Here is a 15,931-nt window from a genome sequence, read left to right as displayed (position 1 = left end):
ATGTTGATAATATTTTCATGTGCTTATTTGCCATCTCTGTATCATCTTTAGTGAAGTATCTATATGAATTTCTGATATATTTTAAAATTGGGTTATTTGTTTTCTTATTAGTATTTAGACTCTTTTATATGTTTTAGATACAAGTCCTTAATTAATATATGATTTTCAGATATTTTCCTTATTTTGTATTTGACCATTCTTAACAATTGTCCTTTCACAAATAGAAATTTTTATTTTTGATAAAGTCAGATTTTTTTCTGGGTATTATTCTTTTAATTTGATTTGTATAAAATATTTGCTTAGCCCAGGTCACAAAGATTTTTTCCTATGTGTTCTAGAATTTTTATACTTTTAGGATTTATATTTAGATTTATGATCAATTTTGAGTTAATATTAATATATAGTGCCAGGTTTGAATCAGAGTTTGATATTTTTAATACCAGTGTCCATTTATACCATTACCATTTTGAAAACATGACAGTTTCTTAACTAAATATCCTTTCTGCAGTTCTGTGTAAAAACTATATTATGCATATCTGTGGGTTGGTTTCTAAACTCTATTCTATTGCATTGATATATTTGTCTTTCTTTGTGTCAGTACTAAATTTTGTTTACTATAGCTTCATAAGATTTGAAATCTAAACAAGTCAATACAATAAATTTTGAATTTTTTCCTTAAGATTGTATGGCTGTTCAAGAGTTTTTGCATTTTGTATGACTTCTAGAATGAATTTGTCTTATTCTACAAAAATCCTTTCTGGGATTGTCGTTGAGACCATGTAGGAATCACTTGTAATATATAAAATGATTTGGCTAGAAATGACATTGTGATAAGGTTGAGTCTTCTAACCAGTCAACAAAGTATATCTCTATATTTATATAAATCATCTTTGATTTCTCTCAGCAGTAATTGGTAATATTCAATCTATAATTTTCTATAATTTTTCAAATTAATCTCTTAGTTATGTCACTATTTTGATGCTATTGAAAATGTTAACATATCTCAGTTTGCCTAGCATGTGCAAGTTCCTGGGTTCAATCCAAGAAGCGCGCACACACACACACACACACACACACATGGTTCTTCATGGCTTTCTTACTCCTCCTTTAAAAAAAGTTACTGAAAACAATAACCTATTTTAAATTTCAGTTTTAAATTTTTCTTATTGGCATAAATAATAGTTTATTTTTGTGTATTAACTTTATATTCTTCCCCTTTAAACTTGTGAGTTCTAGTAGCTTTATTATAAATTGAATCATATTTTCAATATAGTTATATTTTCTGAATAAAGACAATTTTACCAATAGCTTTCATATATGCTTTCCTTTTATTGCTTTTTCTTTTCTTTTTTTTTTTTTTTTTTTTTTGCTTTTTCTTGATTTATTGCATTCCAGTATAACCTTCACTATAAGATTGAATAGAAGTTGTGACAGTAGACACCTTATCTTATTCTTGATTTTAGGAGGTTGCAATCATTCTTTGCTGTTTAAGTAGGATATTCTTGTAAGTTTTTTGTAGTTGTTCTTTATCAGATTGGGAACATTGCCTCCTATATGTACACTGAAAATTTATATGAAGAACAGTTATTGGAATTTACAAATGCTTTTTTTATATGTATTGGTATGATTTCATAGTCTTTCATTTCAATTTGATGATATTGTAAATGACATCGACCAGTTTCCAAGTTTTAAAATGCAATTGCATTGTTGGGATGAACTAAATTGTAGCCAGTTTGTTAACATTTTATTAAAAATATTACATCTAGCTGGGTGTGTTGGCACATGTCTATAATCCCAGTGACTCAGGAGACTGAGGCAGGAGGATTGCAAATTCAAGGCCATCCTTAGCAATTTAGTGATGCACTAATCAACTTAGGACGATCCTGTTTCTAAATAAAAAAATAAAAAAGGCTGGAGATGTTGCTCAGTGGTAAGCACACTTAGGTTCAACCCCTGGTTAAAAAAAGAAAAAGAAAAAAATTGCATCTATATTCATGGCTGATCCAAGACTATATTTTTCTTATAATATCTTTGTAAGTTTGTATATCAAAATATATTGGCTTTATAAAATGACTTGAGAGCTATTCTTTTCTTTTTTACTTTATTGAAGAATTTGTATAGAACTTTGCATTATTTGTTTCTTAAATTATCATCAGAATTTACCAGTGAAGCAATTTGGACTTAAATTTTTCTTTGTGGGAAGTTTTTTTTTTTTTACTCTAATTTGTTATATATGACAGCAGAATGCATTACAAATTCATATTATGCATATAGAGCACAATTCTTCATATCTCTGGCTGTACACAAAGCAGAGTCATACTATTCATGTCTTCATACATGTACTTAGGGTAATGATGTCCATCTCATTCCACCATCCTTCCCACTCTTGGGCCCCCTCCCTTCTTCTCCCAACCCTTTGCTCTATCTAGTGTTAGTATAATCCTCCCATGCTCCCCACCAACCCCATCAGGAATCATCATCCTAATATTAGAGAAAACATTCAGCATTTGGTTTTTTGGGTTTAGCTAACTTCACTTAGCATTATCTTCTCCAACTTCATCCATTCACCTGCAAATACCATGATTTTATTCTCTTTTAATACTGAATAAAATTCCATTGTGTATATACACAGCATTTTGTTTATCCATTCATCTACTGAAGGGCATCTAGGTTGGCTCCACAGTTTAGCTATTGTGAATTGTGCTGCTACAAACATTGATGTGGCTGTGACCCTGTAGTATGCTGTTTTTAAGTCCTTTGGGTACAGACCAAGGAGAGGGATAGCTGGGCCAAATGATGGTTTCATTCCCAGTTTTCCAAGGTATCTCCATGCTGCTTTCCATATTGGCTGCACCAATTTGCAGTCTATTGGAAGTTTTTATGTTTTCTTTTGATTTTTTCATCTATGTTTCATTTTAAAAATAGAAATAGAGCTATTTATGTTATCTATTCTCAAGTGAACATTAATAATTTGTATCTGTTAATGAACATGTCCATTTTATTTGTTTAATTTTTTGGCATAGGTTAACCAAAATATTATTATCACTTTCTTCATCTGTAGAATTTTTAGTGGTAGTATTTCTTACATTTTTTTTCTTATTGGTGATTTGTATGTTTTCTCTGTTTCTTCCTCTTTTCCTGAGTAGTTTTGCTAGAGATTTTCTAATTTTATTGATCTTATCAATAACTTAACTAGGTTTTGGCTTCATTAATTTTCTATATTGATTTTTAAATTTCTTATTTCTTTGAATTTACTCTGAACTTTGTTATTTTCCATCTTCTGCTTACATTTGGTCTTGTTTGCTCTTTTGTCTAGGGTTCCTAAGGTGGAAACTAAAGCCTCAGGTTTGTGACTTTTTCTTTTTTTCTGATATAGGCACTTTGTGCTATACATTTACCCTACGGATTGCTTTAGTGGGTTCTCACACATTTTGATGTTTTAATTTTTATTTGATCTAAAATGCTTCATAATTTGTCTTATGAGTTTGTTTTTGACCTTGGATTATTTAGAAGTGTCATATTGGTTTACAGATATTTGGGGATATTACAATTGCCATGCAGTTATTGATTTCCAGTTTAATTCCATGGGTGGTCAAGTAACATTCTTTATTGGAATTGTATTATTTTAAATTTATTGAAAAATATGTTATGGTCTGACTATAGCCTGCCTTTGAAAGTGTTCTGTGTGAACTTTGAAAGAAAGTATACTGTACTATTGGTGGATGGAATATTCTACAAATACCAGGTCAAATTGTCAGTAATATTCTTCAAATTATTTATATCCTTAGTGATTTTTCTGTCTACTTGATCAAATATTGAGAGAGGATATTAAAATCTTATATAATTATGTATCTTTTAAGTTTTGCTTCACATATATATCATTCACAAATATTTGGTATTGCTATGTCTTCTTGATAAATTGATGGTTTTATTACATAGCAACTTTCTTTATGCCTGGTTGTAGTCTTTCTTTTGAAAGTAACTTCGCCTGATATTGATATAGCCATTCTGACTTTTAAAAGAGTAATGTTAGCATGGTAAACCATTGGTTTTTTTTTTTAATGATTTTCTATTAGCATCCTATGTATATTTAAAGTGGAGTTATTGCTGGAAATCTCTAGATAGGTCTTATTTTAAAATTTGCAATGTCAATCATATTTTAACTGGGAAATTTAGACCATTAATGGTTAATTTTGTTATTAATATATTTAGGTTTAAATATACCATCTTGCTACTTATTTCTTTTTTGTACTATTTCTTCTTTGAGACTTCCCTCTTTGACTCTTCAAAATTAATATGTTATATAATTCCATTTTATTTATTCTTGAACATACAAGCTACAACTCTTCAAATTATTATTATAGCATTATTTTAGGATTAGTCTAACTTTTAGGAACATTATACCTTTTCCTCTATATTAAGAGAATATAGAGTTGTATGTTTCCATTTTTCTTCCTTTTGGGATTTCTACTATTTTCGTCATATAACTTCTAATATATTGCAAACTCAGCACTACATAATTGTTATTTTGTTTAAACAGCCACATGTCTTTTACATATGTTTATTTAAGTTAGAAAAAACTTATGTTTATTCCCATAGTTAACCATATCTGGTGTTCTTCATTCCTTTTTTGTGTGTGTGTGCAATGCATGTGATACTGGGGATTGAACCCGAGTACAAATATAATATTGTACATTATATTTCACCTTCATACTTTACCACTGGGCTTTATCACTACTGCCTTTTATTTTTAATTTTGAGACAAGTTCTTGCTAAATTGCCTAAACTGACCATCATCTTGGAATTCTCCTGCCTTAGCCTCCCAACTTTCTGGCACCACTATGCCCAGCTTTTCATTCCATTTTTTAGATAGATATTTTCATCAAGTATAATTCATTATCTTATACTTGAAGAACTTGGAAATTTCTTGTGAGGTAGATCTGCTGGTTTAATTCTTTCAATGTTTTTTATTTGTATTTTATACATTATATTTCACCTTTATTTAGAAGGATTTTTTTTCTAATTACAGAATTCAAGACTTTCATTTGCTTTCCTTTAGTGTATCAAAGGTTTTGCTTTCACTTCATGAATTTATTATTTCTGATGAGAAATCTGCTGTTATGTCATTTTTATTATTTTTTTTAATTTTTTTATTCTTGGTTGTTCAAAACATTTTTATTATTTTTAGTAATATCTTTTTTCCTCTGGATTCTTTTAAGATTTTTATCTTTATGACTAGTTTGTGCTGTTCAATTTTATATGAGTTTCTATAATTTTCTTTTTGTGATTGTGTCTTCATACATGTACTTTTGGATAATAATGTCCATCACATTCCACCATCATTTCTAACCTCAGGCCCCCTCTCTTCCCTTCCCACCCCTTTTCTCTACCTAGTGTTTATCTATTGGATACCAGACTCACAGAAGTTTACTTCATTGGAAACTAGATATTTATGCATTCCTATATATATTCTTGAGCTTTTTTTCTGGACCCCAATGAAGTTACTTGGAAACAGATTAATCACTTTGGCTCTCTTTTATTATTTATTAGGTATGATCAAAGCAGCATTTTTCTAGATCTAATTGTTCCTACTATTAAATCAAGATACTTTTCTCTAATATAGCTCTGCTAGTTGTTTGTTTTTCCAGCATGGCTGGTGAAAATAGGCTTTATCCCCAACCTGTATAACCCCTAGGTACTAATTCCTCTAGTTTTCTTGGGGGTTCTTTTCCTGGCCTTGGGCAGTTTACTTTTACAAGTGCTGATCATAATTCTGCTGAATCCTTGAATGGGACCCTCTATACGTCTCCCAATTTCTCTGTGCAGTTCTCTCCTAATAGCTGGTCCAGTGAACTCTAGCCACCTTCGTCTTCCTCAATTCAGCTCTATCTTCTCAACTCAGGGAGGCTACATTACTGTGGAGCTCTCCCTTGCCTGAGCTACAGCGTTGAAACGCAAGATGGTGAGCTGCAGCTCTCCTAGGGCCATATTGTGCTCTCATTTGTTTTTTGGTTTTCAGGGATCAGTGTTCTCTGTTGTCCCATGTTCAATATACCTAAAAGCATTTTTTTCCACATATTTGATCTTTTCATTTTTAGTTGTTTCAGGTGATAAAGTAAATCCAGTCCCTGTTACTTCGTCTTGTCCCAATAGTACATGTTTTAAAGAAAAAGTAAAATAGAGAAGTAGGTAGAAAAATTTCATGAAGATGAGAATCAACAGTTAATGAGGTTTATCAAAATGGAGTGGGCATCTTTATGAGATATCCACCCCTCAATTGCCCATTAGAGAGGGGGAAAGGGAAACAGAAAAGATAATTTTTTCATATACCTTTGTTACCACTACGGGCCATAAACTTTTGGACATAGCAGAGAACACATCTATCAAAAACCAAATATTAAACATCATGTGAGGCATGACACTTTGAGTTTCATGATACTGAAACCAAGTCCTACACCTCTTTCCATACCTTGGGGTTCAGTGTTACCATTTTCCCAATTTAAGTTCATATTCATGAGGTGGAGTGGAGGAGGTGAGATAGAAGGCTGACAGTCCTGTCCACTCCTTTCCCTGGTTTCTTCTCTCCTACCCTATGCTAGTGAGTACAACGTAAACCTCATGTTTTTATGAAAATAAAGACTTAATAATTTGATTCCAGGTATTTTATGACAGAGAAACCTTAAGCATTTTCATTATGCCTATCTTATTTCCTAACTAATGATTCCTTTCCATTCATAAAGTCCTTCACACTTAAATATAAATATTATTCAACAAGTGATTAATTTAACATTTGGAGTAATTACACTCCCCACCCACACCCCCCAAAACTATGCCAAATTGCCTTTTATCATATTTCAGACCCTAATAACCCAAATTTTTGTTACCACCTGTTTACATTGTTACTCGAATTTTGGGCATATGGCACATTGATGCAGTCACATAAATAATAAATAATCAAACAGAATAGTTTACAGTATTTGAGAGAGAAATACTCTGTTATTCAAATGAGTTTTACAAAATCTTTTCATTTGTGTGCATTAGGACTCACTAGTGTCGAAGGAAGGCACTTGTCCTTTGGAACAATGAGTGTCCTTTTGTGATTGGCCTGAGTTCCACTTGGCTCCTCAAGGATTCTTCCAGCCATTTACAATAACAAGAAATCCTACTGGATAAAAGAAGTTATTTAATCTAGTATTCTCTCCTAGTCAGAATCTTTTATACCATGGGTAGTATTATTAGTAGACTGATGTTCTTTTCATCAACCTGTATGCATGTTAACTTAAGAAAACCTTCCAACTTTCTTTCAAAATATCCACCATCTTCCATTACCTAAGTATAGCCATAGCCATTTTCCCCTTAAAACTCCTTGCTGACAGATTTTTCCTTCATTTAATAAAATTTTGCAACACTTTGGATATAAATATGTTTCACCTGGTAAGCTATTTTAATAGCAACCTGGATTAAATCATATAGGAAAAGAGAGATTTAAAAGGAGGTTTTAAATGCACTCCATATATACCTTGTTTTTTAGCAGTAAGGCGAGAGGTTTGAAGAAAAGTTTCAGAGTCCTTTAATGAGGTTGTGGGAAGGCGTGTCTTTTTTCCCAGAATGTTCTAATGGTTTTATATGTGTTCTTCTATTTCTGAAATACCTAGAAATACTTAATGCATATGCTTTGTCCTTTTCTCTGAAGCTTTTGAGGATGACTGATTTTTTAAAAAACTGCTCTTTTTAATATGTGGGACCTGATAGGAATATGTGTTACTTGGAATATTAAGATATTTACTTAGTTCAGTTTTTCTGCAAACTTAATAGAAAATCTGAAGCTGACTTTACTGATGTTAAGTTACTGTGATTTATTTAAAAGGGTTTTTGGTTGCATCTATAGGATGGTTGTGGAGTATATGCTCAAACACATGTGCCAGTTTTATAAGAACTAAATTTTTGAAAAATTTTGCCTTTATCATATAATTTCTCTAACAATACATAATTTTTCATGCCTTGAAGAAACAATATTTGGCCCATTCTCATATCCTTTGTAACAGAACTTTTTTTTTTTTTCCTGAACATCATTCCCTCTCTGATTCTCTCCTCATATACCAGTCCCTAGCTTTAGGTCAGTAACTAGATCAGAAATGCCACCTAGCCAGCAGTGACCTGAACTGTAACTATTTTGGACTCTGTCTTTGGAAAACACTTAAGTAATTTGAACTACAGTATAACTTTTGCCATACAGTACTTTGTTTCCACAACCAGGGTGAATATACTCATAGAAGTTAAGAAGTAAGCTCTGTGTTCAGAAAACAAACACTAAGAATTGGATTGTATACCACCTCCAAACTGGTCTGAAAGCTGCAGTGTTTTCAATGTGGATTTAATTATGGTGCATGTATTCATTTATGTCTTGAAAGAATAGGGTTCTGTCATCCAGACAGGCAAGGTGCTATTGTGCCCTAGAGGCTGTACAGGACCTTAGACTTAGAGTTTGCTTCCTATCACCTCCAGCGTTTCACTCAGGCCAGACACCATTGGCTAAAACGAATCACCCGCTGAGCCGACTCTGCAATGCTCCAATACAGGATATGGCACACAGAGAGCAAATGTCCTATCAGCGATTAAAAATAGCAAAGTGTATCTTTAAAAATAAAACAGTTCAAAACAGCAAGATTGAAATGGTCTGCTTTCTGAAAACCAACAAACAAAAACTATTTTGCGGGCTAACCACAGAAACAGGTTCTAAATACATTAAAATATTTTATCCCATTATTTGTTTTGACCAATTGACCACAATATTAAAAATTCAATCATGGAGCAGCTGACAAGTGCAGTTGCCTAATTTTATTTAAGAGTTTTTTTCCTTTTTCCATTTTTCCATCCTGTTAACGCTGCTGCCTGTGCCCAGACAGTAATGGGCTTCTTGTATGCCCACGACTGTTATGATCATGTAAATTTATTGGTGCTTAGAAGAAGCGAGCTATTAAAACATTACAACAGCCATTACAGCCGGGCTCGTGTTGGCTTTCGCTCCCAATGAACATATGCTTCCGAGTGAATGCCTAAACTCTTATTTATGGATTTAATTTAATATGCGGAAAGAATTCAAAATTAAATTTTGTGTCTGCCTCCAGAGAGTGTCAGTGTATAATAACATGGTAATTTTTACACATCTTTATGAGAAATGGGAAAATTAATTCTTTCTGACAAGTTGTAATTATTCGACTTGGAACAGTTGCAGCTGAGCAGTTTGCATGCCTGTTGTCTGGTGTTTCGCAGTGTAAGGGGAAAACTCAGGGATGGAGATATATTGTGCATCTGAGAGTTTCTAATAGCTTCTGACATTTTAGCCTTGCATATTATCAGGGTGCTCTTTAAGGAGTCGAGGTATAATCTATTATGTTGCCTGGGACACACACAGTTGGCAATGGCTGGAACATCCTACAGCAATTTTTAAAATGGGGGGAATAGCTCCAGGATCATCCTGTAGATAGATGTACATAGTAGTTGAAATCGATGTGACAAATTTTTATGTCCCTTAAGTGTACCTATTATTATCTGCTCTTTCACCTGTGTATAGTCAGAACAGAAGGTCATTTTGGAAGAGTAGAATTTTAGACCTCTATTTCTAAGACTAAATATGTTAAAATGAAATGTGTGTTTTCTTACCTGCCCTGAAAACATGTTTCTCTACCTCCAGCCCCCACCCTGCCACCACACACAAATGCTTCTGTACTAAAAGCTCACTGTCCTGTTCTTTAGATTTGATGTTTAAGTGTCCATTAAAAAGCAGCATTAACTTAATGCGCAAGTAAACCAAAACACCACTGGCTATGTTAGCAAAGAAAATATGGAACATGTTGTATGTGAAGAGATGGTATAGTGATTGACAGGCCAGCCTGGAGGGGAGTGGTGTCATCTCTGTGTGTAGGATCAGTATAAGTTCTTGCAAAATAAATGCAAACTATTATATAAGAAAGTGTTAGCCGATGAACAGGAGAAAAACTCAATTGTCAAAAGCAAGCACACTTTCTTCTTTTGCTCCAATCCTTTTGCAATAGAACACAAGGATAAACAGCTGATGATCAAGTGAGCAGGTCTCTGTTTCTGAGTTGGGGCACTAAAACTGACGCTGATACTATTTTAAGCAGCAAGGTTTAACTAAAGGGCTATATTTGAGAATGAAATGCAAAATAAAGTTCTACCTATTAGGGACCTCCAAAGTAGAACTTTACCTTTCCTTTGTTAAGGCTAGAGTGCTGCCAAACCTCTAACTGGGTGATTGCATTCCACTATGCACACATTCCTTTCTGGTTTGGTTGGTTGCCAGCTCCTTTACCTTTCATCCCAAACTGCCAAACAGTGCACCACCCCATTTGATTCCAGGAAGTGTTACATCTCAGTGATGGGTGGTAGATCTGACCAGATCTAGTTGAGAGGCACAAACAGCATGGTGATCCTGCCAAGGCCAACCACTTTGAACTTTGTACATCTTTCTGCTGATTCTTATGTTGAAGGTCTCACGTAGTCTCACTCATTGTGAAGTAAGATCAAGAAAACAATATTTGTGAATTAGAAACTTAACTATGATAAGTCTGTCAAGGCCAATGTTATAAAGATGAAGTTAGAAATCTGTGAACAGAGTTCACAATTCAATGCAAGGAGGTCGATTCACACCCTGGAGCCCTTCCACCCTCATCATACCCCCTCACTACCAGGTACTGCTGAGTCTCAGTAGAGAATATGCCCAGCATAGGTCTATTATTTTACTTTACTAGACTACATATGCCACCTATGATTATCAATAATGACTGCACTTATATTGGTGTTTATTTAATAAACTGACTGTTTTTCTATGTACTGCAAACCTCTAAAGAGAAGTTAGGTTTTGAAAACTGGAAAATCACTTTGAAATATAAATAGTGCATTTCATTGTTGGGATCTGTTATTTTAAGACTGAGATACTTTTAAGTTCCAGACCTTTATTAGCTCTGTTCAAGAGTGAATGCTATTTTTGGAGTAAAGTGTAAAATTTTAGGTAAGATCTAAATGGATTTCTATCCTATAGCAAACATATTAAAACTCTAATTTATTTGGGCTAGAGTAACAAAGACCCTCAATTGAGTCCAAATGTATCAGAGAGCATACACATTTAAAAACAAAAGAAAAAGCAAATCCCAAACGACTTTTGAAGTACAAGCAAGTGCCCTTTCCCCTTTCCAAATGGGGAATATGATGTTAAAGCAACTTTTTTTTTTAATTCAAAGTATGGAAATGTCTTCTCTCTCTCAGGTAAAGTTTGGAGAGGGCCAGAAAGATCCCTGGTCCTCATGACAGCCCTCCCTGCCCCCACCCACCCAGCCACAAGGTCTGAATTCCACCTGAACAATAGCACTCCACCAAGTGCTGAATGTGCTCAGGTATTTAACCTTCTCATCAGATTACCATTATGAGGCAGGTGCTGTTACAGTGCCCTTTGCACAAAGGAGGACTTTCAGGGTTAGAGAGGTTAAACAATGGCCAACTTTGCATAGTTACAGAAAGTAGTACCTAAATCCAGCATTCACCATGAAATATTCGCTTCCTTTACTTGGAAACATAATTCTATCTCCAGGATAATTGTTAAAAGCTGAACAGATACAGAGCAGGAATTTGGACTGCTGTGGATTGGATGGCAATAGAATGTTAATCCAAGCCTCCCTTCCCATCCCCCACCTGTCACAAGGCCTCTTGGCTGCTGGACCTGTGTACCTCTTGCCTCTGGCTCCACTTGTCCTCTTCATCATCATTTCCTGCTGTTTTGCCTTTAGAGTCTCTTGGGTTCTTTTCATTCTTGTTTTCACCACCTTTTTTCAAACTCCAGTAAACTCCCATGGGGGTATTTAAAACACCCTGCCTCTTGCTAGTCTCCATATCATTATGGGAGAAATTGTCCTACAGATAGGTCTCATGGAGCTATTTCCTTGTTCTATACCTTTAGTGGTACTGTATCATCCACCAGGTGAAGCACATCCATGAGGTCTCTGAGTTCAGGCTGGCTTCCCAGTCATTTCAGGGGTGCACTTGGTGGCAGTTCCCTGAAGGGTTGCTCTCCTTCCCACCATCTACATCTTGGTTCCTAGGCATCTCTCCACTTGGACAGCCTGCTTCCAGACCTGGAATCTCTTTTAGGAATCTCATTCACAAATTACTTCCTTCTAAGCATTCCGGATCCCATCTTGCTAGCCACATCTCTGTCCTCTGAACCTCCAGAGTACTTTGTTTATACCTATTGCAATAATTATATTCAGCATTCATTTACATCATTTATATATCCATCCATTTCTCTTAAGATAGTAGGACCTTAGGAATGCAAGGAATACAACTTATTTTCACTTATCTTTACAGAACACCAGTGCATTCCACATGGTAGATGTTCAATGATTATTTACTGAATGTGTAAAAGCCTCATCAGCCAAAGACTGCCAGGAACAAGGCTGTCATCTGGCAAAATCCAGCTTAATGACATGTAGTGGGGGAGGGACTTCTGAGGAACCATGGATTCTCATGACAAGACTTAGGAGAGAGCAACTTTTTTGAAGTTGAGTGTCCCACAAAGGCGGGTGTGTTAAAGTCTTAGTCTTCAGTGAGGCACTAATGAGAAGTACTGGAATCTGTAGGAAGTTGGGCCTAGTAGGAGGTCCTGTGTCATTGTGCCCTTGAAGGAGATTATAGAGAGCTGGTTCCTTCCTTTTTCTCTCTTTGCTTCCTGGCTTCTGATGCAAGTGGTTATATTCCACCATGTCCTCCTACTCTGATGTCCTCCTACCCAGGCCCAAAGCATGGGGACAACCTATTATGGACTGAAAGAAACATTCAAAATTGTAAGGCAAGATAAACATTTTCTATTTATAAGTTGATTTTCTCAGGTATTTCATTATAGCAACAGAAAGCTAACACAGGCAGTTAACAGCAAGTGGATATTCCCACTTAGAAATGAAAATAGCAAAGCAGGTCTGGAGTGATATTGGTAAAACTGAGGGAGTCCTTATGGCTTTCTGCAACTGCTGCACAGCCTGGGAGGACGATATTTTCTGATTTTTTGAATTGGGCTTTCTGTGTCTGTCCTCCCAGCCTGATCATGACTGCTTTTTCTTCTTGTTGGTCTGAATTGATTTTCCTTCTTTCTGTCTAGAACAGATTTTAACTTTTACCAATAAATGACTGAATTCTGAAACATACAGAGCAGGTTCGGTGGCACATGACTGCAGTTCCAGCTACTTGGTAGGCTGAGGCAGGAGGATTGCTTGAGCCCAAGGAGTTCAATGCCAGCCTCAGCAATAAAGCGAAATAGCATACTAAGTTAAAAAAAAAGAAACACAGAGAAAGATACTTTTTAAATTGTTATTTACATAGCTCAATGCTGAAACTATTAATTTTGAGTGGTTGGGAGAATTCTATTCTTATGCTCAGCGTTTTAAAGTGAATCTTCATAAACCTGTAAGTCCCTTGTAAATAATCTTCACTTATTTTTACTTTTCCTTTGGCTGGCTTTTTTTCCCCTTGTGCCACCAGATAATTCTGTGGTTTTTATTCAACTTCCCATCTCTGGCTCATTGTTCCTTCTTAATATAGATAGAGAGCTGTAGAGATGTGCTAAGAACGTTTTCACAATTCCTTCACTTTCTTGTCCACCTCCCTATCTTCTTCAATGCCTTTGGCTTAATGGATCAGAAGCCTGTTTTTCTTCCCCCTTATTCTTTGTGTGTGCACACACACACTCACTGTACAAATAAATCCACAGAACACACACACACACACACACATAGTGGTATAAGACTGCTTTTATGCAAGGATTCCCTAGACCAAAGACAAGTGTGATCAATGCTTAAAATTTCAAGCCATTTTCTTCTGAACCTGCAATCTTTAAAATTAAGTTAAGACTTTTTATGGCAGGCTTTCTCATGATGTCTTCAGACATGATGTTCGGTGTTGCAGTTTCTCCCAGCAATGGTTTTTTAAAGGTACCAGATTCCACCCTTTCCAGCAGATACTTTCCCTCATTCCTTTTGAATGAACCCACTAATAAAACCCCTAAAAATTTATTATTCTTTCTTTAAATGGATACCTCAGCTGAAATCATATATAGTTTGGCTCAATTTAAACATTAATGTTTCTTCACCTGCATTTATCAACCTGTCTACAACCTGAATGTTTAGAAGCAACAATTAAAAAAAAAATGACCTCACTGTTTTAGAATTCACAAGGAGAGGTGTTCCATTAAAAACTGCTCAATTTCGGATTCAATAGAACAAGGTAATTTGTCCTAAAGTAGACGCCTCACTTCCTAATTTTGTGCCCTGTTACCTGGGCAGCTCTGGTCACACAGCCGAGAAGCAGCATGTCAATATTTTTGCTGTGTGCTGTATATCAGAATGTGATTATAATCATTATATCCCTATTTGCATTTCTCTGGCTCTCTGTTTTCTTTTTAATTGGGTTATAAAACAATTAGTTAACACCATGTCTTTTTAGAACTCCCTGAGAGGGCCAGAAGCTGTTTGTTCTCCCAGGACCAATGGGGGAGTGGACCCTCAGGAATCTCATTTTATTTACAGCAGGGTGAAGGTCACAGAGAAACAGTTTTTGTTCTTGTGCTGTTGCTTTCTGTGGTGACCTCTCTTGCATTGTTTGGCTTCCCTGCCCCCCCTAGTGCTTTGAAGAGCTGCACACCAGGTGTTCCTGTTCTGAATTACACATGAAAGAACCACATCCCCGGACTAATTAACTAGTAAACTGTTCCCGCCTCCCCTGGGTTTAATTGATGCTGCTCTTAAAAGGGGAAGGCAGTTCCTCACCCCCTCTGATTTTACACCATAGTCATCTCGTCTTTATCTGTCTTAAATGTAGAGGTTGTTCCAGATTATTTTGACATCTAGGTGAGGCGCCAGTGCCAGTAGCACAGTTCATAAAGTGATTACCTTTGGATGAGAGGAAGCCACCCTAGCCTTTCCTCTATGACTTTTTAAAACTGTGCTTCTGACTTTCTCCAGGGAGTGACAGAGACTGAATGATCTACTTGCTCACAGTAGCAAGACTCAGAAACTCATCAGTAACTTTTTGCATTTCTGCAGTTGATTTTCCTTCTTATTAAAGCCAACCAGGAAGCCACTGCACCCACCAGTGTTTTCCATTTTTGCTTTTTATTGCAGTATTGGAAATACTAAACATTAACATTTGCGGAATCAGGTGGTATATTATTTTGTCTTTAAGAATCAAAGTGCTAAGTTGATGTTATTGTTCGCATAAGATCCTGGTCCCCAGATGCTATGGACCTCCATTGGTGTGGGTAATTTAAAAAAAAAAATTTAAATAAATGACAACTGAATGCATTACAATTCTTATTACAGGTATACAGCACAATTTTTCATATCTCTGGTTGTATATGAAGTGTGTAAACACCAATTTGTGTCTTCATACATGTACTTTGGATGATGATGTCTATCACATGCCACCATCCTTGCTAATCCCCTGCCCCCTCCATTTCCCTCTCACCCCTCTGCCCTATCTAGAATTCTTTCTAGGCATTGTTGTGTCCAGGAAAAGGCAATCCTGAGGTACTTGTGTAAACCCTCACAAGGGCCTATTATTTTGTTTTTCTCTATCCTGCCCTTTATTGTGTCTTATCCAATTTTTGTGAGTTTTAGGATCTAAAATATAGTTCATGAATCTTTTACTATCATTGTGTGGCCATGATTATGTTGGACTTGTTGGCTTTGCTCATTTGATCTTAGAACTAGAATTAGAATATTTAGAAACAGTTTTGATCTTGGAGGGCATTTCAAAATACTGTCTTTAAGAATTATTCCTGAATCAATTTGTTTTCCTAAAGCTACTTACCTTTTCAGCCCAAGTATTTGACTATTTCTACTGCAGTTTCCTTCTTCTGAGTAACTCA

At 35.4% G+C, this 15,931-nt stretch overlaps 1 protein-coding gene across 20 annotated transcripts in view; it reads left to right on the top strand.

Moving 5' to 3' along the window:
* Positions 1-15,931, top strand: part of Sox5 (SRY-box transcription factor 5) — a 983,564-nt gene that overhangs the window by 392,241 nt on the left and 575,392 nt on the right. The window contains exon 6 of one of the 20 annotated variants that reach the window (XM_046435871.2): positions 3,317-3,345. The exons of the other annotated variants lie outside the window; for them this stretch is intronic. The gene's annotated coding sequence lies outside the window, so the exon portion shown is untranslated. The remainder of the gene's footprint in view (positions 1-3,316; positions 3,346-15,931) is intronic. 20 annotated transcript variants of the gene reach the window in all.

The sequence above is a fragment of the Marmota monax genome, unplaced genomic scaffold, assembly GCF_021218885.2.
Source record: "Marmota monax isolate L192 unplaced genomic scaffold, Marmota_monax_Labrador192_F-V1.1 WCK01_AAM20220418_F8-fsc00012, whole genome shotgun sequence".
In the NCBI taxonomy this organism is placed as follows: domain Eukaryota; kingdom Metazoa; phylum Chordata; class Mammalia; order Rodentia; family Sciuridae; genus Marmota; species Marmota monax.
This window is presented reverse-complemented; position numbering and strand designations above follow the sequence as displayed.